The sequence below is a fragment of the Dendrobates tinctorius genome, unplaced genomic scaffold (genome assembly GCF_039654945.1).
Source record: "Dendrobates tinctorius isolate UK_male_01 unplaced genomic scaffold, ASM3965494v1 ptg000060l, whole genome shotgun sequence".
In the NCBI taxonomy this organism is placed as follows: Eukaryota; Metazoa; Chordata; class Amphibia; order Anura; family Dendrobatidae; genus Dendrobates; species Dendrobates tinctorius.
In genome coordinates, this window is record NW_027361728.1 from 17,606,466 (window position 1) to 17,631,542 (window position 25,077).

Consider the following 25,077-nt stretch of genomic DNA (forward strand, 5'->3'; position numbering starts at 1 on the left):
CTGTTGTGCAGGAATTAATGACATCCGCTACGTCTGTTGATTTGAATGCATATCTTGTCCAATGGTCGCTGATGCAGATATGGTCCACAGAGGTCTTGATATCAGTTGTCCAAAATAAAAAGTACAGTGTGGTATGCGACTGATCAGGGGAAGCACTGCAACCTCAGCTGAGGGCAGTAAGAAGGAGGCAGGAGTTGGTGCCTGCTTAGAACTGCAAGAGGTGCATACTGTCCATAGTCTGTGTGCTAAGTACTCAGCATAGAGAAGGAGAATGTCTTAGTGCGTAGAAGCTGTACCCAGGTCTCGCGGAGCCGCCGTAGTCCCAGGTCAGTTCGATCGGCGGTGATCCAAGGATAAAAGCACAGCCCCGGCCGGTATAATGTGCTGGAGGGATCACTGCCAGTTCACTTCAACCGACATGTGGAGAGTGAAGTCACTACAGTTCCAACTTACAGTCAGGCTGTTAGAGGGATAGAAGTTAGGCTGGTTTCACATTTGAATCTGTGTGTGCAGCATTGTATCCGCAGCAATCCGCATGCGTCATGTGTTCCTATCTTTAACATGGTGTACGCAGGGACATGCGTTTGCATCCGTTTGCATGCGTCAGCGTATGCATGCATAGTTTCTCGATGTGCAGCAGGGTCCGGTGAAGGCAACATGTTGCATTTTTTGAAGCAGAAAAACTTCTAAACAGATTTAAGGTGAACTTCAAGCTCAAGGAACATCAGTGTCAGATTGCACCATTCGTTGTTGTATGACCCAAAGTGGTGTTCATGAGAAACGACCAACGAGGACACCATTCTTGAAAAAAAATCATAAAAAAGCCAGACTGGAATTTGCCAAAGTACATGTTGACAAGCCAAAAAGCTTCTGGGATAAGGGAGCTTTTTGTCAAGGCACATCAGCTCTATGTTCACAGATGGACAAATGAAGCATATCAAGAAAAGAACACTGTCCCTACTGTGAAACATGGAGGAGGCTCTGTTATGTTCTGAGGCTGTTTTGCTGCATCTGGCTCAGAGTGTCTAGAATCTGTGCAGGGTACAATGAAATCTCAAGACTATCAAGGGATTCTAGATTCTAGAGATTAATTTGCTGCCCAGTGTCAGAAAGCTTGGTCTCAGTCACAGGTCATGGGTCTTACAACAGGATAATGATCCAAAACACACAGCTAAAAACACCCAAGAATAGCTAAGATGAAAACATTGGACTGTTCTGAAGTAATGTTCTATGAGCCCGGACCTAAATCCTATTGAGCATGTTGGGAAAGAGCTGATACATGTCGTCTGGAAAAGGAAACCTTCAAACACGAGACAACTGGACCAATTTGCTCTTGAGGAGTGGGCTAAAATATCTGTCGAGAGGTACAGAAGTCTCATTGACAGTTACAGGAATCGTTTGATTGCAGTGATTGCCTCAAAAGGTTGTGCAGCAAAATATTAAGTTAAGAGTACCATCATTTCTATCCAGGCCTATTTCATGAGTTTTATTTTTTTTAAATTCTGTGGAAGCATGGTTGAAAAGCAATGTCTGACTTTCATTTGTTCATTTTCAAAGATTTTTGATTTATTGTTACTTTAGTCAGATTCAAGTTATTTCTGTGACCATTGCGGGTTTTACTATCATTAACAAGGGGTACCAGCAATTTTGACCATGTGTGCATCTATATATATAAAAATGAGTGTATGTGTCTGTGTGTGTATGTGTGTGTATTAAGCCATGCTGCCATGGTGACTATGATATCATAATAGGTTGCCATAGCGATGATGATGTCATAAAGGTTGCCATGGCAAAGATGATGTCATATTGGTTGCCATGGTGAAGATGATGTCATAATAGGTTGCCATGGCGACGATGATGTCAGAATGGTTGCCATGGTGAATATGATGTCATAATGTGTTGCCATGGCTGCAGTGATGTCATAATAGGTTGCCATGTTGACGATGATGTCATAATGGTTGCCCTGGTGACTATTATGTCATAATACGTTGCCATAGTGACGATGATGTCATAATGGTTGCCATGGCAAAGATGATGTAATAATGGTTGCCATGGCGACGATGCCTGGTTCACTTTAAACTTATTTATACAGCTACAACTGCCACTCTAAATTAGTCCTTCTTTACAGTTTTTAACTAAATGGTATTACACTCAGGGGGCGGAGCTGCCACACTGAAATGCTCTGTGCTGTGGGGACACTGTGCCTCCACCGTGTACAGACTGGAGGGAACCTGGATGACATACAGGTATATACTATATACCCCCTGTAAGAAGAAGCTAACACAAAACGTGCATCCAGGGTGGCCTCCTGAAACCAGGTCATGTATACCCTCTCTAATTAGAATATAATTTATCCTCCTCCTCCCTTCCGCACAATGCTGTTTCACTATTTATAGTATTTCTGAGTAGCATACTTGCACATTTATCGTTATATACTATGGTTTTATCATAGCATTATCTTTTAAGCGGATATACACTCACTGGCCACTTTATTAGGTACACCATGCTAGTAAGGGGTTGGACCCCCTTTTGCCTTCAGAACTGCCTCAATTCTTCGTGGCAGAGATTCAACAAGGTGCTGGAAGCATTCCTCAGAGATTTTGGACCATATTGACATGATGGCATCACACAGTTGGCGCAGATTTGTCGGCTGCACATCCCTGATGCGAATCTCCCGTTCCACCACATCCCAAAGATGCTCTATTGGATTGAGATCTGGTGACTGAGGAGGCCATTTGAGTACAGTGAACTCATTGTCATGTTCAAGAAACCAATCTGAGATGATTCGAGCTTTATGACATGGCGCATTATCCTGCTGAAAGTAGCCATCAGATGTTGGGTACATTGTGGTCATAAAGGGATGGACATGGTCAGCAACAATACTCAGGTAGGCTGTGGCGTTGCAACGATGCTCAATTGGTACCAAGGGGCCCAAAGAGTGCCAAGAAAAAATTCCCCACACCATGACACCACCACCACCAGCCTGAACCGTTGATACAAGGCAGGATGGATCCATGCTTTCATGTTGTTTACGCCAAATTCTGACCCTACCATCCGAATGTCGCAACAGAAATCGAGACTCATCAGACCAGGCAACGTTTTTCCAATCTTCTACTGTCCAATTTCGATGAGCTTGTGCAAATTTTAGCCTCAGTTTCCTGTTCTTAGCTGAGAGGAGTGGTACCCAGTGTGGTCTTCTGCTGCTGTAGCCCATCTGCCTCAAAGTTCGACGCACTGTGCGTTCAGAGATGCTCTTCTGCCTACCTTGGTTGTAACGGGTGGCAATTTGAGTCACTGTTGCCTTTCTATCAGCTCGAACCAGTATGCCCATTCTCCTCTGACCTCTGGCATCAACAAGGCATTTCCGGCCACAGAACTGCCGCTCACTGGTTTTTTTTTCTTTTTCGGACCATTCTCTGTAAACCCTAGAGATGGTTGTGCGTGAAAATCCCAGTAGATCAGCAGTTTCTGAAATACTCAGACCAGCCCTTCTGGCACCAACAATCATGCCACGTTCAAAGGCACTCAAATCACCTTTCTTCCCCATACTGATGCTCGGTTTGAACTGCAGGAGATTGTCTTGACCATGTCTACATGCCTAAATGCACTGAGTTGCCGCCATGTGATTGGCTGATTAGAAATTAAGTCTTAACACACAGTTGGACAAGTGTACCTAATAAAGTGGCCAGTGAGTGTATATATATATATATGTGTATATATATACAGTTGTGGCCAAAAGTATTGACACCCCTGCAATTCTGTCAGATAATACTCAGTTTCTTCCTGAAAATGATTGCAAACACAAATTCTTTGGTATTATTATCTTCATTTAATTTGTCTTAAATGAAAAAACACAAAAGAGAATGAAGCAAAAAGCAAAACATTGATCATTTCACACAAAACTCCAAAAATGGGCCAGACAAAAGTATTGGCACCCTCAGCCTAATACTTGGATGCACAACCTTTAGCCAAAATAACTGTGACCAACCGCTTCCGGTAACCATCAATGAGTTTCTTACAATGCTCTGCTGGAATTTTAGACCATTCTTATTTGGCAAACTGCTCCAGGTCCCTGATATTTGAAGGGTGCCTTCTCCAAACTGCCATTTTTAGATCTCTCCACAGGTGTTCTATGGGATTCAGGTTTGGACTCATTGCTGGCCACCCTAGAAGTCTCCAGTGCTTTCTCTCAAACCATTTTCTAGTGCTTTTTGAAGTGTGTTTTGGGTCATTGTCCTGCTGGAAGACCCATGACCTCTGAGGGAGACCGAGCTTTCTCACACTGGGCCCTACATTATGCTGCAAAATTTGTTGGTAGTCTTCAGACTTCATAATGCCTTGCACACGGTCAAGCAGTCCAGTGCCAGAGGCAGCAAAGCAACCCCAAAACATCAGGTAAGTTTTGGCAAACTCCAGCCTGGCTTTTTTATGTCTCAGGGTAAGAAGTGGGGTCTTCCTGGGTCTCCTACCATACAGTCCCTTTTCATTCAGACGCTGACAGATAGTACGGGTTGACACTGTTGTGCCCTCGGACTGCAGGGCAGCTTGAACTTGTTTGGATGTTAGTCGAGGTTCTTTATCCTGCATCCACACAATCTTGCGTTGAAATCTCTTGTCAATTTTTCTTTTCCGTCTACATCTAGGGTGGTTAGCCACAGTGCCATGGGCTTTAAACTTCTTGATGACACTGCGCACGGTAGACACAGGAACATTCAGGTCTTTGGAGATGGACTTGTAGCCTTGAGATTGCTCATGCTTCCTCACAATTTGGTTTCTCAAGTCCTCAGACAGTTCTTTGGTCTTCTTTCTTTTCTCCATGCTCAATGTGGTACACACAAGGACACCGGACAGAGGTTGAGTCAACTTTAATCCATGTCAACTGGCTGCAAGTGTGATTTAGTTATTGCTAACACCTGTTAGGTGCCACAGGTAAGTTACAGGTGCTGTTAATTACACAAATTAGAGAAGCATCACATGATCTTTCGAACAGTGCCAATACTTTTGTCCACCCTCTTTTTTATGTTTGGTGTGGAATTATATCCAATTTGGCTTTAGGACAATTCTTTTTGTGTTTTTTCATTTAAGACAAATTAAATGAAGATAATAATACCAAAGAATTTGTGTTTGCAATCATTTTCAGGATGAAACTGAGTATTATCTGACAGAATTGCAGGGGTGTCAATACTTTTGGCCACAACTATATATATATATATATATATATATATATATATATATATATATTTGTTTGTTTGTGTCAGGCATACACTAAGACACTTTGAGCATTATGGCATTTTATTAATTTGTTTATCTGTTATTTTTTTTGTAATTTATTTGAGGAGTGGTATATATAAATACATTATTCTATTTTCTACAATGTTATGAGCTCTGTATAACAAAAATTACAGCTTTTTCATGAGAAAATAAATGTATCATCCTTATGGTTCATTTAAGTATCTAAAGTGTAATTTAGCATTAGTGCTCATAAATTATGGATACAATGTCCTGACATTTTATATATGATTTCTAGTTCAGTTTGAACGTTAGGATTAATCCATTATTCACACATTGATTGGAAAATAACTGTTTTCATATACATTGAACCATATAAGCACCAATTGTACCAGACAGTACTTTTTTGTATTAGTATTTATTTTTTCAAGTTCTTTCTTTTTTAATTTACTTTGATCATTAGCTCATTAATTGGATGTTACTGATCCGGTTTTCAGGTCCATTTGTGTGTCTACCCACTATATTACAATTGATTTTTACCAATTGTTTGTCAATAATGTTAATAAAGATTGAATTTTAAATTTATTTGGCATATACTTCTTGTAATGTATAAGTTTAATGGTATTTTGGAAGTGCCTTATGCAATTAGGTCACCCCTTTATGGATTTTGTGTGCTATATACAGGGGGAGATGACATACAAGTATATACTATATACAGGAGGAGATGACTCACAGATATACACTATATACAGGAGAAGATGGCATACAGCAACAATTTATGTGCAATATAATCATTATAATTTGTTATTCCAAATATAGCACAGTTAGTTACTATACCCGGGCAACGCTGGGCTCTTCAGCTAGTATGTATGTATAAATAGAATAAAAGCTGGCAATTCAGCATCCGTGTGGTGTAAAATCACAGCAGGAGCCGACAGGCTAGAATACATGGATTACATACAGTAAATACACATATAATAGGTAGATATATAGCTGTCAGTGACACATGCAATTAGTACAGTGTGTGTGGAGCTTACTGTACATGAATTTAATTAATAAAAGATTATTTTCAGAAAAAAATGGCGTGGGATCCGACGTAATTTTCTTAACCAGCAGAGGGAAAGCCGATGGCTAGGGGCAGATGTTTAGCCTGGGAAGGGGATAATACCCATGGAGCTTACCAGGCTATTAATATCAGCTCACAGCTGTATACTTAGCCTTTATTGAAAAGTATAATGAGGGACCCCCCAAATAAAAGACATAGGATCACCCTATAATTGATAACCAGCAAAGGCTATGCAAACAGCTGTGGGCTGATATTAATAACCTAGGAAGGGGCCATGGATACTGCCCCCCAGGCTAAAAATATCAGATTTCAGCTGCCCTGGAAAAGTCACATCTCTAAGATGTGCCAATTTCTGGCACTTAGCCTCGCTCTTCCCACTTGCCCTGTAGCAGTGGCAAGTGGGGTGATAGTTGGGGGAGTTTATGTCATCTTTGTATTGTCAGGTGACATCAAGCCCCGAAGTTAGTAATCGAGAGGCGTCAATAAGACGACCCTATTACTAACCGCATAGTCACAGTGTATAAAAACACAGACACTCAGAATAAAGTCCTTCAATTGAAAGAATGACAGACTCCTTTAATAAATCTTAATTAAACCAAACTTATAACCTCGCCCATTCCCCCGACGCCATTGTCTTGTGCAAAAGAGTTTAAAAAAAACAGTATTCCTCGTCTTTCCACAGAGATAATAATCCATATGTCCCATGATGGGTCTAGCTCTGCTGTATCTAGATGACAGGCTGCATGGTTGCATGATACACTGCAACCATGCATTGCATACAATTTTCATATTCCAGGTGCCTTCTGGGAAAAGCGAAGTGTCTCCCTCAGCAAGAAGATCGTTGGGTTCAGTCGGGACCAGCTGATTGGAAAGCATCGCCAAACCAGGGATTGAAGCTTGAAGAGGACAATTTGCATATTCCAGGTGCCTTCTTGGAAAAGCGAAGTCTCCCTCTGCAAGAAGATCGTTGGGTGCAGTCAGGTACAGCTGCTTGGAAAGCATCACCAAACCAGGGATTGAAGTTTCAAGAGGACAATTTGCATATTCCAGGTGTCTTCTGTGAAAAGCAAAGAGTCTCCCTCAGCAAAATCGTTGGGTAAAGCCGGGAACAGCTGCTTGGAAAGCATCGCCAAACCAGGGATATCTTGATTTTTCCAAAGCGTTTGATACCGTGCCACACAAGAGGTTGGTAAACAAAATGAGAATGCTGAGTCTGGGGGAAAATGTGTGTAAATGGGTAAGTAACTGGCTTAGAGATAGAAAGAAGAGGGTGGTTATAAATAGTATATTCTCTAACTGGGTCGCTGTGACTAGTGGGGTACCGCAGGGGTTGGTGTTGGGACCTATCCAACATATTTATTAACGATCTGGTAGAAGGTTTACACAGTAAAATATCGATATTTGCAGATGACACAAAACTATCTGAAGCAGTCAATACAAGAGAAGATAGTATTCTACTTACTGGATAAGTTGGAAACTTGGGCTGAAAGGTGGCAGATGTGGTTTAACAATGATACATGTAAGGTTATTGTAACGAATGGAAGCGGAAGCAGAGATGGTGAAGTTCACATTCGTTTTTATTTTTTAAGTGGAACCTCAGGACCACGGTCCGGGGGGCTCCGAAGGGGGCGTGACTAGTGAGCCCCGGGCACCCGTAGTAAAGCCCCTCAGGCAGGGCCAGAATGGAATACCCGGAGGACACAGGTGCTACCTCCAGTTAGACCCCGAACACGTGGCAGTTGTCCCAGTGGGACCAAAAGGGATAACAAAAGTTACAGCAGAGTCCGTAATGCGCTGGGTCCTGGATCCGGTTAGTTGGTAAGGAGTCAGCTCCAGTGACCTTCACACAGTCCTTGGACTCAGATGGCTGTAAGCGGAACAGGATGGCTTAGGCCCAGATGGTTGCTGATATAACCAGGTAACACAGGATACTGATATGCTGTGGAAACAGAGAGCATTAGACAATGCACAGAGACTGCTGATGCAGCGCAGACAGGTTAGCATGAGAACCGGTTGTAGCAATGATAGATGCTCATTGCTCCGGCGCTCTCCCTATGGAGGAGAGGCAAGAAATAGCATCCAGTGCGCTGCCATTGGTTGATTGCATCTTTTGAATAATGCACACCGCCCCTTTAAGAAGGTAAGAGAGCGGGCGGGCGTGCCCTAATTGCCTTAGCTACAGATCTCCTTACAGGGCGCCAGGAGGAGGAGGCAGGAGGGAGGACAGAACGCTGAGCAGCAGCATGAGAGGCTCGAGGTGAGTGCCCAGAACGGAGAGCAGCGGCAGGCCGGACGCAGCGCCAGGACGGGGGCCAGGTGTAACAGCGGCAGACCTGGGCGCAGCGCCAGGACGGGGACCGGGTGTAACAGTATCCCCCTCTTTACACCCCCTCTTCTTCAAGCTTGCATAGAACCGTTTAATTAGAAGAGGAGCCTGCATGTTCTCCCTAGGCTCCCAAGATCTCTCCTCAGGACCAAAACCCTTCCAGTCCACCAGGTTGTAGGTCTTACCCCTTACTTTTTTTACAGCCAGGATATGTTTTACCTCAAAAACATCATCCTCCGAGACAGGGTCAGGAGTGGTACCCGGATCCTTAAAGAAGGGTCTCAAAACTACTGGTTTGAGGAGAGAAACATGAAAGGAGTTAGCCACACCTAGGGAAGTGGGCAACTTCAGCTTGTACGAGACTGGATTGATCTGTCTCAAGATCTCAAATGGTCCGATGAACCGGGGACCCAATTTGTAGGATGGCATCTTTAACCGGATGTACTTAGAAGAGAGCCATACCTTGTCTCCGGGACGAAAGATAGGCGCATCCAAATGTCTCTTGTCCGCATGCCTTTTCATACGCTGGGAGGCTTTTTCCAGAGCAGTTTTGATATCCCTCCAGACCTTAGAAAAATCTTGGGAGAAAGTATCGGCAGCTGGAACTCCAGATGATCCGGAGATGGGAAGAGGTATTCCGGGTTGCAATCCGAAGACAATCTGGAAGGGAGACTTTCCAGAAGATTCACTTACAACAATCAAGTAAGAAAATTCGGCCCAGGACAGTAAGTCTACCCAGTCGTCATGATGGGCGTTGACAAAGTGACGCAGGAATCCAGCCAGGATTTGATTTGTCCTCTCCACTTGTCCATTGGACTAGGGATGGTACACTGAGGAAAAATCCAGTTCAATCCTTACCAGTTTACAAACTGCTCTCCAGAATCTTGAGGTGAACTGGACTCCTCTGTCGGACACGATGTGGAGAGGGAAACCATGGAGACGGAAGATGTGACGGATGAACAGGTCCACTAACTCAGGAGCAGTTGGAAGACCGGGTAGTGGAACGAAGTGAGCCATTTTAGAGAAGCGATCCACCACTACCCACACCACAGAACAGCCGGATGAGATCGGGAGATCTGTGATGAAGTCCATCGCGATATGTTGCCAGGGAGCAGATGGAATTGGTAGGGGCTGAAGCCTACCTGCGGGTAGATGCTTGGTCGTCTTGTTACGAGCACAGGAAGGACAGCTGACGTACTCCAGAATGTCCTTAGCCATGGCAGGCCACCAGTAGTACCGGGAGATGAGTTGCAGAGTCTTTCTCTGGCCGGCGTGACCAGCCAACTTGGACGAGTGACCCCACCGAAGGACACGAGTACGCTCAGAAGCTGACAAGAAAGTCTTCCCGGGAGGCAGCCGGGCAAGATTAGTAGAAGCGACCGCGACTAACCTTAAGGGTTCAATGATGTGCTGCGGTTCTTCTTCTTGATCAGGAGGTAGAAAGGCTCTGGAAAGTGCATCTGCTTTGACATTTTTGTCAGCTGGCTGAAAATGAAGAACAAAGTTAAAACGAGCAAAAAACAAAGCCCAGCGGGCTTAACGAGGATTCAGCCTTTGCGCAGTTTGGAGGTAAGCAAGGTTTTTGTGATCGGTGTATACGACTACCTGACGAAGAGCTCCTTCTAGAAGATGCCTCCACTCCTGCAGAGCCAATTTGATAGCCAACAATTCCCGATCTCCAACAGAAAAATTCCTCTCTGCAGAAGAAAAAACCTTGGAAAAAAAACCACAGGAATGCATTCGCCCGGAGGACGATTTCTGGGTTAGAATAGCTCCCGCACCTACTGAAGAGGCATCGACCTCAAGAAAAAATTGTTCATTGGAGTTAGGACGATGAAGAACAGGTGCGACAGCAAAGGCCTTTTTGAGAGAAACAAAGTCCTCCTCAGCCTCAGGAGGCCAATCCTTCAGATTTGAACCTTTCCAGGTTAGAGCTGAGATGGGCGCCACTCGGGTGGAGAAGTTAGGAATGAATTGCCTGTAGTAGTTGGCGAAGCCCAGGAATCGTTGTATGGCCTTCAGCCCAGACGGACGAGGCCACTTGAGTACAGCAGATAACTTCTCTGGATCCATTTTTAATCCTGTGGAGGAAACAATGTAACAGAGGAAAGGCAAAGAGGATTGTTCAAAGAGGCACTTTTCAAACTTGGCATACAGTCTGTTCTCCCTGAGCCTCTGTAAGACCAGGCGCACTTGTCTGCGATGCGAGACCAAGTCAGTAGAAAAAATCAGAATGTTGTCTAGGTAGACAACAACACAGGTGTAAAGCAGATCCCTGAAAATGTCATTGACGAACTCTTGGAAAACAGCGGGAGCATTGCTTAGACCAAACGGCATTACCAGGTAATCGTAGTGGCCATCACGGGTGTTGAAGGCTGTTTTCCATTCGTCTCCATCTCTGATTCGGATCAAATTGTAAGCCCCTCTGAGATCCAGCTTGGTGAAGATCCTGGCCCCTCGGAGACGGTCAACAGTTCTGAAATTATAGGCAAAGGGTACCTGTTTTTTACCGTGATCTGGTTCAGTCCTCGGTAGTTGATACGGGGCCGCAGGGATCCGTCCTTTTTCTTCACGAAGAAGAAGCCTGCTGCTGCCGGTGATGATGATTTTCGGATAAACCCTCTGGCCAAGTTTTCCTGGATGTAGTCCAACATAGCCTGAGTCTCTGCCTGCGAAAGAGGGTAAACTCTCCCACGGGGAGGAGATGTTCCAGGAAGAAGGTCTCTTAGACAGTCATACGACCTGTGGGGAGGAAGTTTTTCAGCCTCCTTTTTCCCCGAAGACATCCGAGAAAGACCAGTAAGCGGATGGTAATCCAGGCAGGGTAGCAGGTTGGACCGGGGGTGAAGTTGGTTCAATCCGGGTCAAACAATGGTCCGAGCAGGAATCTCCCCAACGTAGAATTTCGCCTGTTCTCCAATTAAGGACTGGTTCATGTTTCTGAAACCAAGGCAAACCTAGAAGCAAGGGGTGAGACAAACCAGGGTACACATAAAAACGGATTCTTTCAGAATGTATAAGACCTACCTGGAGTTCCACTGGCTCAGTCTGGAACTGGACGGGTTCGGTCAGAGGCTGGCCATCGACAGCGGTTACCCGCAACGGGTTGGGAAGAGCCTGAACTGGTAAGTGGTAGCGATCCACAAGCGTCTGCTGGATAAAGCTTCTGGCGGCTCCAGAGTCCAACAGACAGAGTCCAGAAAATTTTATTGCTCCGCAGGTCACGGAGACTGAGATCTGCAACGAAGGAGAGGAATGTTCTCTACCTAGGGTGGCCTCTCCTACCGAGCCTAGGCACAGGAGTTTTCCGACTTCTTTGGACAGGAGCGGATCAGGTGTTCGGAACTACCACAGTAGAGACAGCTTCCGTTTTTGCGACGCTCCTCCTGACAGCGGCTGGCCAGACTTACTCGATCTACCTCCATAGCTTCGGGAGAAGAGGATGAGGTAGACGTCTTGGAAGAATTAGAGTCCAGGTGGTAAGACCTCCTGTCACACTTAATCTCCATGGAACAATCCTGAAAACACGGGTCAATCCGGGTCACCAAGGAAATCAGGTCATCCAAGATGGTATGCCTGTCCTGTCCCGCCAGCTCATCCTTAATTTTTCCAGATAGGCCCTCCCAGAAGGTAGCCAGCAAGGCCTCATTGTTCCAGGATAACTCAGACGATAGGGTGCGGAACTGAACAGCATACTGAGCCACCGTGAGGGTTCCTTGGCGTAAGCGAACCAGGGCAGAAGCAGTCGACGTGACCCGGCCAGGTTCATCAAAGGTGCTGCGAAAAGTTTCTAGGAAAGATTGAAGATCATTAACCAGTGGGTCTGCTCTCTCCCATAATGGATTCAGCCAGGCGAGAGCCTCTCCTGCTAGTTGTGACATAATGAAGCCCACTTTGGCACGGTCAGAAGCAAACATATGCCCCAAGATTTCGTAGTGTAGGGTACACTGATTGAGAGAACCCCGACACTGAGTGGGATCACCATGGAAGCGGGTAGGAGCCGCCAGGCGGGGGCCCTTGCTTGTCATGACAGCAGGTACCTGGGTGTTGCTAGGAGAATCAGGAGCAGCCGGGTTCTGCAGAGATCCATGCGGGTGGACAGGTTACGTAGATACGTCGTGATCTTATCCTGTTGATCTCTTAAACGGGTCACCTCTTGGCACAACTCCAAAGTCGGAGGCCTCTGGGGTCCAGCGGATTCCATGGCCGGAGCAATCTGTAATGAATGGAAGCGGAGGCAGAGATGGTGAAGTTCACATTCGTTTTTATTTTTTAACTGGAACCTCGGGACCACGATCCGGGGGGCTCTGAAGGGGGCGTGAGTAGTGAGCCCCGGACACCCGTAGTATAGCCCCTCAGGCAGGGCCAGAATGGAATATGCGGAGGACACAGGTGCTACCTCCAGTTAGACCCCGAACACGTGGCAGCTGTCCCAGCGGGACCAAAAGGGATAACAAAAGTTACAGCAGAGTCCGTAATGCGCTGGGTCCTGGATCCGGTTAGTTGGTAAGGAGTCGGTTCCGGTGACCTTCACACAGTCCTTGGACTCGGATGGCTGTAGGCGGAACAGGATGGCTTAGGACCAGATGGTTGCTGATATAAACAGGTAACACAGGATACTGATATGCTGTGGAAACAGAGAGCATTAGACAATGCACAGAGACTGCAGATGCAGCACAGACAGGTTAGCATGAGAACCGGATGTAGCAATGATAGATACTCGCTGCTCCGGCACTCTCCCTATGGAGGAGAGGCCAGAAATAGCAGCCAGTGCGCTGCCATTGGTTGATTGCATCTTTTGAATAATGCACACCGCCCCTTTAAGAAGGCAAGAGAGCGGGCGGGCATGCCCTAATAGCCTTAGCTACAGATCTCCTTACAGGTCGCCAGGAGGAGGAGGCAGGAGGGAGGACAGAACGCTGAGCAGCAGCATGAGAGGCTCGAGGTGAGTGCCCAGAACGGAGAGCAGCGGCAGACCTGGACGCAGCGCCAGGACGGGGGCCAGGTGTAACAGCGGCAGACTTGGGCGCAGCGCCAGGACGGGGACCAGGTGTAACAGTTATACACATGGGAAGAAGGAATCAATATCACCATTACACACTGAATGGAAAACCACTGGGTAAATCTGACATGGAGAAGGACTTCTGGATCCTAGTTAATGATAAACTTACCTGGAGCAGACAGTGTCAGGCAGCGGCTGCCAAGGCAAACAGGATCATGGGGTACATTAAAACAGGTCTAGATACACATGATGAGAGCATTATACTGCCTCTGTTGTACAAATCCCTGGTTAGACCGCACATAGAATACTGTGTACAGTTTTGGGCACCATGAAGGATATAATGGAACTTATCGGAGAGCAACAAAATTAATAAAAGGGATGGGGGAACTACAATACCCAGATAGATTAGCAAAATTAGGATTATTTAGTCTAGAAAAAAGACGACTGAGGGCTGATCTAATAACCATGTATAAGTATATAAGGGGACAATGCAAATATCTCTCCAAGGATCTGTTTATAACAAGTGAGGTGACTGTCACAAGGGGAAATTTTCTGCATCTGGAGGAGGGAAGGTTTTTCCCCCAACATAGAAGAGGATTCTTTACTGTTAGGGAAGTGAGAATCTGGAATTCCTTGCCTGAGGAGGTGGTTATGGCGAACTCAGTCGAGGGGTTCAAGAGAGGCCTGGATGTCTCCCTGGAGTGTAACAATATTGTATCTTAAAGTTATTAGGTTCTTTAGAAGGACGTAGCTCTGGGGATTTATTGTGACGGAATATAGGCTGAACTAGATGGACAAATGTCTTTCTTCGGCCTTGCTAACTATATTACTTTGATGCCATCACAATGGTCCAGGGAGTTCACAGTCAATCAATTAACAGACTTTTTTCTGGGTGTGTGTGTTTTTATACAATATGACTATGGGGTTAATAATAGGGTCCATTACTAATCTCGGGGCTTGATGTCACCTGACAATACAAAGGTGACATCAGCCCCCCCAACTATCACCCCACTTGCCACCACAACAGGGCAAGTAGGAAGAGCGTGTCTTAGTGCAACTTAGAGAAGCGCCTCCTCTGGGTCAGCTGAGAGCTGATGTTTTTAGCCTGGGGGGGGACCAGTATCCATGGCTGCGTCCCAGACTATTAATATTAGCCCGCAGCTGTATGCATAGGCTTAGCTGGTTATTAATTACTAGAATCATAGAATCTTAGAATCGTAGAGTTGGAAGGGACCTCCTGGGCCATCTGGTCCAGCCCTCTGCTCAAAGCAGGATTCGCTAAATCATCCCAGACAGATGTCTGTCCAGCCTCTGTTTGAAGACTTCTATTGAAGGAGAACTCACCACCTCTCGTGGCAGCCTGTTCCACTCATTGATCACTCTAACTGTCAAAAAGTTTTTCTAATATCTAATCTGTGTCTCCGCCCATTCAGTTTCATCCCATTGCTTCTAGTTTTTCCTTGTGCAAATGAGAATAAAGATAATCCTTCTACAATGTGACAGCCCTTGAGATATTTGTAGACAGCTATTAAGTCTCCTCTCAGTTTTCTCTTCTGCCAGCTAAACATTCCCAAATCCTGCAACCTTTCCTCATAAGACAAGGTTTGCAGACTGGTCACCATTCTGGTCGCTCTTTTCTGAACTTACTCCAGTTTGTTTATGTCTTTTTTAAAATGTGGCACCCAAGACTGAACACAGTATTCCAGATGAGGTCTGACCAAAGAGGAGTAGAGGGCAATAATGACTTCACGTGATCCAGACTGTATGCTTCTGTTAATACATCCTAGAATTGCATTTGCCTTTTTTTGATGCTGCATCACACTGTTGACTCATATTCAGTCTGTGATCTACTAGTATTCCCAAGTCTTTTTTGCATGTGCTGTTGCTTAGCCCTATTCCTCCCATTCTGTATATGCTTTTTTCATTTTTATTGCCCAGATGTAGTACTTTGGTTTTTAACAGGGAAAAATGCATTCTGTTAGTTGCTGCCCACTGCTCCAGTTTATTTATATGTTTTGAATCTTCTCTCTCTCTTCTCTAGTATTAGCTATCCCTCCTAGCTTTGTGTCATCAGCAAATTTATAAGGGTTAAAAGTTGACCAGCGATTTCTCATTTTTACAACACCATTTTATTTTTACGGACCACATCACATTTGAAGTCACTTTGAAGGGTCTATATGATAGAAAATACCCAAAAGTGACACAATTCTAAAAACTGCACCCCTTAAGGTGCTCAAAACCACATTCAAGAAGTTTATTAACCCTTCAGGTGCTTCACAGGAATTTTTTGAATGTTTAAAAAAAATGAACATTTAACTTTTTTCACAAAAAAATTACTTCAGGTCCAATTTTTCTTACTTTACCAAGGGTAACAGGAGAAATTGGACTGCAAAAGTTATTGTGCAATTTGTCCTGAGTATGCTGATGCCAGATATGTGGGGGGAACCACTGTTTCGGCGCATGGCAGATCTCAGAAGGGAAGGAGCGCTGTTTGACTTTTTCAATGCAAGAGTGGCTGGAATTTAGATCGGACGCCATGTCACGTTTGGAAAGCCCCTGATATGCCAAAACAAAAGAAACCCCCCACAAATGACACCATTTTGGAAAATAGACCCCCCAAGCAACTTATCTAGATGTGTGGTGAGAACTTTGAACCCCTAAGGACGTCACAGAAGTTTATAACCTACAGCCGTACAATTAAAAATCATATTTTTTCCACAAAATGATCTTTTCACCCTCAATTTTTATTTTTCCAAGGCTAGCAGGACCCCAAAGTTATTATGCAATTTGTCCTGAGTACGCTGATACCCCGTATGTGGGGTAAACCACTACTTGGGCTCATGGCAGAGCTCGGAAGGGAAGCAGCACCATTTGACTTTTATGGCTGGAATTGAGATCAGATGCCATGTCGCGTTTGGAAAGCCCCTGATGTGCCAAAACAGTGGAAACTCCCCCACAAATGACACCAATTTAGAAAGTAGACCCCCCAAGGAACTTATCTAGATGTGTGGTGAGAACTTTAAACCTCTCAGGGCTTCACAGAAGTTTATAACGTACAATTGTAAAATTAAAAAATCCCATTTTTTCCACAAAAATGATCATTTCACCTCCAATTTTTATTTTCCCAAGGGTAACAGGACCCTAAAAGTTATTGTGCAATTTGTCCTGAGTACGCTGATACCCCACATGTGGGGGTAAACCACTATTTGGGTGCATGGCAGAGCTCGGAAGGGAAGCGGCGCCATTTGTCTTTTTTGGCTGGAATTGGGATTGGACGCCATGCCGCGTTTGGAAAGCCCCTGATGTGCCTAAACAGTGGAAACCCCCACAAATGACCCCATTTTGGAAACTAGACCCCCCACGGAACTTATCTAGATGTGTGGTGAGCACTTTGAACCCCCAAGTGCTTCACAGAAGTTTATAATGCCTGGGCGTGAAAATAAAAAAATCATTTTTTTCCACAAAAATGATATTTTTGCCCCCAATTTTTTATTTTCCTAAGGGTAACAGGAGAAATTGGACCCCAAAAGTTGTTTTGCAATTTGTCCTGAGTAGGCTGATACCCCATTTGTGGGGGTAAAACACTGTTTGGGCGCATAGCAGAGCTTGGAAGGGAAGGAGCACCGTTTGACTTTTAAAACGCAGAATTGGCTGGAATTGAGATCAGATGCCATGTTGCGTTTGGAGAGCAACTGATGTGCCCAAACAGTGGAAACCCCCAATTCTATCTCCAACTCTAACCCCAACACACCCCTAACCCTAATCTCAGCCCTAACCCTAGCCCTAACCCTAATGAGAAAATGGAAATATTTTTTTAATTTTGTTATTTTTCCCTAACTAAGGGGGTGATAAGGGGGGTTTGATTTACTATTTATGGCGGGTTTTTATGTTTGGCAGCTGTCATACGCTAAAAGATGCTTTTTATTGAAAAATAGTTTTTGCATCACCACATTTTGAGAGCTATAATTTTTCCATATTTTGATCCACCAAGTCATGTGAGGTCTTATTTTTTGCAGGACGAGTTGACGTTTTTATTGGTACCATTTTCAGGCACGTGACATTTTTCAATAGCTTTTTATTCCGATTTTTGGGACGCAGAATGAACAAAAATCAGCATTTCAAGAATTTCTTTTGTGGGGTGCGTTTACACGGTTCCGCATGCGGTAAAATTGATAAGGTGGTTTTATTCTTCAGGTCAGTATGATTACAGCGATACCTCAATTATGTCTTTTTTTATGTTTTGGCGCTTTTATGCAATAAAAACAATTTTATATAAAAAATAATTATTTTTTCATCTCTTTATTCTGCGAGCTATAACTTTTTTATTTTTTCACTGATGACGCTGTATGGTGGCTCGTTTTTTGTGTAACAAGATGGCATTTTCAGCGGTACCATGGTTATTTATATCTGTCTTTTTGATCGCGCGTTATTGCACTTTTTGTTCAGCGGTATGATAATAAAGCATTATTTTTTGCTTTGTTTTTTATTTTTATTTTTTAAGGGGTTCGCTAAAGGGGTTAACTAATGGGACAGTTTTATAGGGCGGGTCGTTACGGACGTGGCGATACTAAATATGTGTACTTTTATTGTTTTTTTTTTTAATTTCCAAAAAATGAATTAGGGAATATTTTTTTTTTAAATTTATTTAGCGATTTTTTTTTTATAAATTACTTTTACACTTTTTTTTTCTTAACTTTATTACAATGTCCCAGGAGGGACATAACTGTCATGTGACAGATCGCTGATCTGTCACATCACAGATCGCTGTGACAGATCAGCCATCTGTCACAGGCAGAGCTGCAGGCTTCCTCATGCCGGCGCTTTGCCGGCATGAGGAAGCCACCTCCCTGCAGGCTCCCGAAGGTCCCCACCGCCATTTTAAATCTGGGGAGGCCCCCGCAGCAGCGCTGCACATTGTGCTGCTGCGGGGATCTCAGGGAAGCACGGCGGGAGCCCTCTCCCTGCCGATGCTTCCCTAAACCCCCTGTACACTGCGATCGTGTTTGATCGCAGTGTGCCAGGGGTTAACGTGTCGGGGGCGGTCCGTGAGCGCCCCTGACACATGGCGCTGGGTGTCAGCTATGATAATCAGCTGACACCCGGCCGCCATCAGCGGCGCTCACCACGTGAGCGCCGCTGATCGCTATGACGTACTATCCCGTCCATGGGCATAGGGGCTTGGGTCCCATGGACGGGATAGTCTGTCAGATGTCAGAAAGGGGTTAATAGTTTGTTCAAAGATCTTTCCTGGTATAGAAGTCAGACTAACCAGCCTATAGTTATATATTGCTTTTGCAAGTTTTGGGAGATCCCCGCCCCTCTCTTGTGAACCATGCACATAAAAAGCCGTCTTTCACAGCGTATCCACATCAAGCATTGCCTTTCTGAATACTGCTCATGTAGGTACTGTTCACATGATCAGGTTTTAAGAACATCGGTTAGGGACTGCTCTAAGATGGGTATACCTTGACGTTGGTGGAGTGGCTTAGTATACATTTTTTACAAAAAAAAGTATCAACTAAATACCCTGTTTTTGTTATCTTTTTTTACTGGCACTTGCTGTTTACTGTTACATATTTTTTTACTACAGTGAATTTTTACACATTTGTTATACTGTGTTTTTTCTGTGTTTTAACCCGCCTATAGTTGCCTGGGTCCACATTCTTCCCCATTTTGAAGATAGGAACAACATTTGCTCTTCTCCAGTCTTCTGTTCTCCAAAAATATTAAAAGATTGTGGAGAGGGATTCAAAAATTTCTTCTATCTCCTTCAGTACTCTGGGGTGTAATTCATCTGGACCTGGAGACTTGAATTCATTTAGGTTAGCTAAGTGTTTCATCACTATCTTTAAGTTTATAGATATCCTGGATTCTTCTATTCCCTTAATAGGACAGTGAAGAATAGTTGATGTTACATTTCCTTTCTGAGAGAAAGCAGATGTAACTGTGATGGTCAACGTGTGACTGGACACACCGCCGCCAGCAGGGTGAATTTCTATGGCACACGTGACCCTAGATACACCGCCTCCAGCAGGTCGAATTTAAATAATATAACGTGCAGCCGGATACACCGCCTCCAGCAGGCGAATTTCAGAATTACACGTATAACTGGATACACCGCCTCCAGCAGGGCGAATTTAAATAATAAAGGGAAACACCAGGGAAACTGATACAATGGAGGGCCCTGCGACAGGGAACGGGGATGTGGAGACCTCCTGCACTCCCCTGAGTCAGTGTCTCTACACTCCTAACGATCCCTAGGCCGGTTCCGCACCGGGCGCCGATCAGGAACCTAAAAACCCTAGCTCGCCCTGCACCTGGCCCTTTCTAGCGAAATGGACGGTGCAGAAACTAATCTCACTACTGCACTGCAACACACAAAAGGAAAGTTACAAAACAGGGATAACACCACTTAGCTTTGCTCTGTTGCTCTTGCTCCCAGCAACAGAGTCCAGAACCTCAGTACAGCTTTCCTCCAGAATAGCTGCTGCATCACCAAGCTTTGTCAGAGCTGCAAGGAACTCTCTCTCTAGCTCCTTCCACACCAGGACTCTGACTGAGCTGCCAGGAACTCTCTCTAGATCCTTCATCCACCAAGGATGGTTGAAATGAACACTATCACCAACAGTGAGTGAGAGCACATGACACACCTTTATAGTTAAGCCAGAGGAATCACACCTGTTAGTGATTCCCGTGTAATTACACTAGCCACCACCGGGGGCAAACTAGAACAAAAGACACCACTGTGCAATGACCCTAATGGCCACCGGGGACAAAACCAAACTTAAGCACACAGCTTAAGGAAAAAAAAAGGTTACATGTGCTTTTATCTGTTATCATCCAACCTGGATCATGACAGTAACACTACTAGATGGTGGCCCGATTCTAACTCATTGGGTATTCTAGTCAGTCTCTCTCTCACCGCGCCGCACATCTCCCGATGGAGGCATGTGTTCTCCCGATGGAGGCGTGTGTCGTTCGAATGCGCTGATTGGTCCCAGCCAGCCTGGCGCGACCAATCAGCGCAGCGGGATTTCCGTTACAGACAGACAGACACAGTTAGACAATTATATAGTAGATTGGTGGACCCTCCGTCATTTTTTGGGGGTCCTCATTTTAATAGCCAGTAAAGCCTAAGTATGCAGCTGTGAGCTGATATTGACAGCCCGGGAAGCTCCCCCTTCCCAGGCTATAAACATCTTCCCCCAGCTGTCGGCTTTCCCTCTGCTCGTTAAGAAAATTAAGTGGGAGCATGCCTTTTTTTCAGAAAAACAATCTTTTAATAATTAAATACATGTACCGTAAGCTGCACACACACTGTGCTAATTGTATTTGTCAGGAAAAAAAAGAGTATTGTTCCAGCTTCTTAAAAACTCCAGGTTTTATTGATCAAAAGTTTAAAAATAAACGATGACAGACAATAATGCACACATTGTGTGTGGCTACGCATTTCGAACACTAAGTGTCCTTTTTCCTTTTATTGATTAATTACATGTACAGTAATCTGCACACACACTGTACTATTTGTTTTTGTCACTGATATCTATTTATCTATTCTATGTGTATTTACTGTATGTAATCCATCTTTTCTATCCTGCCAGCTCCTGCTGTGATTTTATAGTACATGACAAGATGAATTGCTGGCTTTTCTTCTATGTATTATATATACTGTATATATATACAGTATATATATATATATATATATATATGTGTGTACGTGTCACTGACATCTATCTATCTTACGTGTATATATCTATTCTATCTATTCTATTGTAACCTGTCATGCTGTGATATTACTGTACGTGGCACATGAATTGCTGGCTTTTCCTCTATGTATGTAATATACAATATATACATCTAATATATAAAGCTCAATGTGTGTGTGTATGTATGTATGTACACCGTTGCAGCTACACCCACAAAATTTGGCACAGTCACACGTCTGGACCGAGAGAGCGTCATAGTTGTGAGGCAAAAGTTTAACCCCGCGCGTTCCAATTCACCAAACAATTTTGCCCCTATCTACATAATGGGGAAAAAGTGTATGTATGTATTGGCATCTGCACCTTCGTAGCTACAGCCACAAAATTTTGCACAGTCACACGTCTGGACCCCAAGAGCGTCAAAGGCTATGTTGTGAGGCAAAATTTTAACCCTGCACGTTCCAATTCACCAAACAATTTTGCACCTATCTACGTAATGGGAAAAAGTGAAAGGAAAAGTGTTGGAGGCAAATTGACAGCTGCCAGATGTGAACAAGGGGGACTGAAAGAATGAGAGCGATGGCGCCAAAGAGTATATACCGTACAGTTGCTAAGGTGGGGCCCTGACATGGGATACTCACCACACACGGGGATATGAACACACACACAAAATGCACCACACACTACCACGTGCTTCAACACATATACCACCCTCAGCACACATTTCACCACACATACACCAAGCTCGTCACATAAAAGTCGAAACACAAAAGTCGCCACTCAAAACTCGCCATGCTGTCCCAGAGCTGTTTAAAAGATGAAAAATGAGCTGTGATTGGTTGGTATCAGCATCAGTTTTCTTTGTAGACAGTTGTGGTAACTGAGGCCTATTATTCTTATCATTTCTATGGTGTTATCGTCCTTCTGTAAAGCTGGCAATAACACAATTTATTACCGTGCCAACACAGACCACCCTCTGACACAGACTGCAGGGGGAGCCCAGTATCACACAGGATAAGATTAGATACACGGCTCAGCAGTCAGTATCACACAGGATAGGATTAGATACACAGCTCAGCAGTCAGTATCACACAGGAGAGGATTAGACACATGGCTCAGCAGACAGTATCACACAGAATAGTATTAGATACACGACTCAGCAGACAGTATCACACAGGATAGGATTAGATGCACGGTTTTTATGTGCAATATAATCATTATAATTTGTTATAACTAACCACAGTTGGTTACTATGCCCAGGCAACGCCGGGCTCTTCAGCTAGTATATAGTATATATATATATATATATATATATGTGTGTGTGTCACTGACATCTATATACCAATGTATTCTATGTGTATATTTCTATTCTATTCTAACCTGTCAGTGTGATTTTACTGTACATGATTTACTGATCGATGTGTAAAAATTGGACAGCACTTGCATGGTCCAAGTGCTGTGTGATTTTTTTTTCTCGCACCCATTGACTTCTATTGCGGGATGTGATCTGATTTCTGATGACAATCATACCATGCTGCAACTTTTTCCAGTCCAATCATGATCTGATCCAAGCTGGAAAAAAAAACACAGATGAACACACAATGATAGAATAATATTTGTTCGAATGCAGTCCAATTTTTTATCGGATTGAATTCGTCTGATCTCATCGCAAGTGGGAATGAGCCCTAAATAAGATCTTGAGATCTCAGACCATTATGAACATGGGTATTCAAGGTAAAAATCCATTTGGTATCACTGTGCAGTAGTTTGCCTCTATGGTCCCCTCCCCTTGATGGTCTGTGAACCTTTTCTATACCCATGAACATAAATGCCTTTGTGAATGGCAGCAAAGTGTTTGGAAACTGCAGACATGGCAGTAGCTATGGGGTTAACTGCATCTGAAAGATGTCTGCGTCAGGGCTGCCACTAGGAATTTCGGGGCCCCATACTGGCAAGATTTATGGGGCCCCCTTGAGACTCAGCCCAGGCTCCACCCCCAGTTCCGCCTCCACCCTAGCTCCTCCTCCACCACGCGAACCTTCCAAAATCCCACCGCCCTTTCTTGGAAAAACGGCTGAGCTGCAGGTGGAGACAGTCAACATGCTGGTACTGTGCAGCACAGTCTGTACTGCTGACTAAAAGGATAGGAGACGGACAACGGTCGGCTGAGCTGCAGGTGGAGTGGAGAGACATTCTGTGTCAGGTGCATGGAGTCCAGCATAGCCCCTTCACGGGAATGAGTCACAGAAATGAATGCAGCAACAAGCTGTGTGTCAAGTAGCAGCTACAGAGCCCTCTCCTCTGTATAAGCCAGGCCAGGCATGTAGCAGAGCTGTGTGTGTCAGGTAGCAGCTGCAGAGCCCTCTCCATAATGGGACAGGCAGAGAGGGCTCTGCAGCTGCTACCTGACAAACACAGCCCTGCTACATGCCTGTCCCATTATGGAGAGGGCTCTGCAGCTGCTACCTGACACACAGCTCTGCTACTTGCCTGGCCTATACATAGAGGGCTCTGCAGCTGCTACTTGACAAACACAGCTCTGCTACATGCCTGTCCCATTATGGAGAGGGCTCTGCAGCTGCTACCTGACACACACAGGTCTGCTACATGCCTGGCCTATACAGAGAGGGCTTTGCAGCTGCTACCTGACAAACACAGCTGTGCTACATGCCTGTCCCATTATGGAGAGGTCTCTGCAGCTGCTATCTGACACACACAGCTCTGGTACATGCCTGGCAGGCATGTAGCAGGGCTATGTGTGTCAGGTAGCAGCTGCAGAACCCTCGCCTGTGTCTGCACCAGGCATGTAGGACTCAGTCAACATGCGGCATGCCTATGGACGCTGGAGATTTGTCCCCCACAGCCCCACTCCCGCCCCATCCATCATGAACCCGGGCCCACACACACCACCGGAGACGTCAGAGAGAGAGACAGACTGAGACACAGACTGCTCTGCCTGCCGTTGGTCTGCGCCTCGCTGTCCACCATTTTCTGCAAGTCCAACTGCTCCCACAGCCTCCCAGTCCCACATGGTGGCACACTGCAGCTCCTCTGCTCCGGGAATGAGGAAGTGGAGCAGAGCAGTGTGTGACCTCCGGTGAGGGCGGCGCTGTGGCTGGCCTGGACCATTGTGCACGGGGGAGATTGCGGCGCTGGCTGGACTATGGTGCCCGGGGGGCCCAGCAGGCGCTGGGTTTTGATTAAAAATAAATCTGGAGAAGCCTGAACAAAATTTAGGGGGGCCCTAGCGCGGACGAGGCTGCTAGCGTGCTCGGGCCCAAGTCACCGGGCCCCATACACTTGTAAGGGCTGTCATTCCCTGATGGCAGCCCTGGTCTGCGTATACGCACTTTTAGTGGCCCTGTTGTGCTCCCAATGTATTGGATTTCACATAAGGTGCACTCTATGAAATAAATAACAAAGGAAGAATTAAATAAATAATACATTCTTTCACAGTGAAATTACTTTTGTTACAATTAAATTTATATGCATATTCACAACCCTTGCAGCGGTGCGCTCCACATTTATAAAGACCTGTCAGATCAATCCGTGATTGTTGTAAAGATTTATTGGAATTTTCAATAGAAAAAGACATGGGGACAATATACCCCCCAATATGGGGACTTTTCTTGCTACAAATCTGATGTCATATGACAAAATAGTATGTAGTTTGGTGTCCTGACTATTGACTCCTGAATATTGACTATTTGATTGTACTGAGAACTATATTCTGTGCTCCTGTTCACATGTC